The sequence below is a fragment of the Branchiostoma belcheri genome, unplaced genomic scaffold (genome assembly GCF_001625305.1).
Source record: "Branchiostoma belcheri isolate BF01 breed outbred unplaced genomic scaffold, Haploidv18h27 scaffold149, whole genome shotgun sequence".
NCBI lineage: Eukaryota > Metazoa > Chordata > Leptocardii > Amphioxiformes > Branchiostomatidae > Branchiostoma > Branchiostoma belcheri.
Window position 1 is genome coordinate 16,516 of NW_017802924.1, and position 3,026 is coordinate 19,541.

Here is a 3,026-nt window from a genome sequence, read left to right on the forward strand (position 1 = left end):
ATGCAGACCTCGGTCCTTGCTCACTTCTGGTGTCTTCCCCGGAGCCAGAGACCCAGTTTGACAGCACTGAACCAACCCTGAAGGAGGTGAAGGAGGCGGTCAAAGCAGCAAGGGCTAGTTCAGCTCCAGGACCCAGCGGTGTGCCATATAAGGTTTACAAGTACCGTCCTAGGCTGGTTGTGCGTCTCTGGAAGGCCCTAAGGGTGGTGTGGCGTAGAGGCAAAGTGGTTGATGACTGGAGGAAAGCGGAGGGGGTTTGGATTCCGAAGGAGGAGAACGCTGGCAACATAGAGCAGTTTCGTCTGATCTCACTGCTTAGTGTGGAGGGGAAGATATTTTTCAAGATTGTGGCCCAGCGTTTGATCAAGTACCTTCTAGACAACCAGTACATCGACACGTCAGTACAGAAGGGGGGAGTTCCCGGAGTTCCGGGTTGCATGGAGCACACAGGTGTGGTGACGCAGCTGATCAGGGAGGCTAGGGAGAACAAAGGGAACTTGGCAGTTCTATGGTTGGATCTGGCCAACGCCTACGGTTCTATCCCACACAAGCTGGTTGAAGCAGCGCTGACCAGACACCATGTTCCAGAGGCAATCCGGAACCTCATCCTGGACTACTACAGCAACTTTTGGCTGAGGGCTGGCTCCAATTCGGCAACATCAGCGTGGCAGCGGTTAGAGAAGGGCATCATAACTGGCTGCACGATTTCAGTACCTCTCTTTGCACTAGCTATGAACATGTAGGTCAAGTCCGCCGAAGAAGGATGTCCAGGCCCTATGTCCAAGTCCGGAACCAGGCAGCCTCCGATCAGAGCGTTCATGGACGACCTCACGGTGATGGCTGAGTCGGTCCCAGTGTGCAGGTGGCTTCTGCAGGGATTAGAGCGTCTCATCACATGGGCACGGATGAGCCTCAAGCCAGCCAAGTCGAGGTCCCTTGTCCTGAAGAGAGGGAAGGTTGCAGATAGGTTTCGTTTCACCTTGGGAGGCACCCAGATCCCCACAGTTTCAGAAAAACCTGTGAAGAGCCTAGGCAAGGTGTTCTACAGTTCCTTGAAGGACACTGCGTCAGTTCAGCAGATAAGGACGGAACTGGAGTCTTGGCTCAAGGAGATCGACAAGACAGGGCTACCTGGTAGATTCAAGGCATGGATGTGTCAGCATGGAGTCTTGCCAAGGATCCTTTGGCCTCTTCTTGTGTACGAGGTGCCAATGACTGCGGTGGAACAGCTAGAGAGAACCATCAGCAAGTCCCTGCGCAGATGGTTAGGGGTGTCAAGGTCCCTGAGCAACATTGCTCTGTATGGCAGATCCACCAAGCTGCGTCTTCCGTTGAGCGGTCTGACAGAGGAGTTCAAGGTCACTCGGGCCAGAGAAGTGATGATGTACCGAGACTCTGCAGACACCAAGGTCTCCTCTGCTGGCATTACGGTCAGGACCGGGAGGAAATGGAAGGCACAGGAAGCAGTGGACAAAGCAGAGTCAAGGTTGAGACATAGTGTCCTTGTGGGCACCCTGGCAGTAGGGCGAGCAGGACTAGGCAGCTGCCCAAAGCCTCAGTTTGACAAGGCCAGTGGAAGGGAGAGGCGTCAACTGGTCCAGGATGAGATACGAGCCGAGGAAGAGGAGGCTCGCCACTGCAGGATGGTAGGCATGCGCAAGCAGGGTGCGTGGACCAGATGGGAGCAGACAGAGCCCCGCAAAGTCACATGGCCAGAGCTGTGCAGGGCCGAACCTTTCCGGATCAAGTTTCTCATCTCTTCAGTGTATGATGTCCTCCCAAGCCCAGCCAACTTGCATATCTGGGGCATGGCAGAGACCCCAGCATGTCCACTTTGCGGGAGAAGAGGTACCCTAGAGCACATTCTCAGCTGCTGTCCAAGGGCACTGGGCGAGGGGAGGTATCGCTGGCGGCACGACCAGGTCTTGAGAGTGTTGGCTGCTTCCTTTTGCAAGGCTATTCAAAGCAGCAAGAGTCAGATGCCACCTAAGAAGTCCATAACCTTTGTCAGGGCTGGTGAAGGTGCTAAGCGGAAACCCACTTCTGCTGGTGGGCTTCTAGCTACTGCGAGAGACTGGCAGCTCAAAGTAGATTTAGACAAACAGCTCAAGTTTCCAGATCACATCGTTGCCACGTCACTGCGGCCAGACGTGGTACTTTGGTCGGACTCCACAAAACAAGTGATCATGTTGGAACTGACTGTTCCGTGGGAAAGTAGAATAGTCGAAGCCCACGAGCGCAAAAGAGCAAAGTACACTGAACTAGTTATAGACAGTCAGAAGAGGGGGTGGAGGGCCCGGTGTGCACCGGTTGAGGTCGGGTGTCGGGGTTTCGCAGGTCAGTCGTTGTCTAGATCGTTAAAGCTCCTCGGAGTAAGAGGGCCGCAGCTCAGACATGCTATCAGAGACATTCTTGAGGCCGCAGAAAGAGCCTCAAGATGGCTGTGGTTCCGTCGGGGGGATAGTTAGACAAATGCCACTTGGACACAAGTCGGGGACTGATCACCCCGGCTGGGTCGCCTGGATGAGGGTGTATGATGCTCAAAGACCCGAAACACCCAATGATTCCAGGTGCATCACTGAGGATGTGTCCTTGTCCGCACAGCACTTGTGTATTCTAGAATGTACCATGTGCAATTGCCGTACAATAAAGTTCTTTCGTTTACGTCCGCCATCTTGAATTTATATAATCCGGGTGCTGATTGGCTTGTGCCAAATAAGGCAAGCTCATTAATATGTAGAGCCACGTCACTCTGGAGTAAGTTTGTGTGGCCAGAATGGCAGGGTTGGTTGCAGAGGTATGGAATACCGCGCCACCGACCCTGCCTCGGGAGGATGATTAAGCACAACGCTACACAAATGTGTGAAACACTGAATTCTTACGCAGGAGCAAAACATAACCTTGTTGATGCTGTCTTAGCTAGGAGCGAGCAGTTATAAAAAGCGCTACAAAGACGTGTGGAGTACTTACTAGGCTATCTGCACACCAACCAAAGAAAAGAAGACCATGATAGCAAAGAGCCTTAG

The 3,026-nt window shown here is 53.3% G+C and overlaps 1 pseudogene; it reads left to right on the forward strand.

Moving 5' to 3' along the window:
- Positions 1-2,619, forward strand: part of LOC109465120 — a 4,920-nt pseudogene extending 2,301 nt beyond the window's left edge.
- Positions 2,620-3,026: the final 407 nt, after the last annotated feature.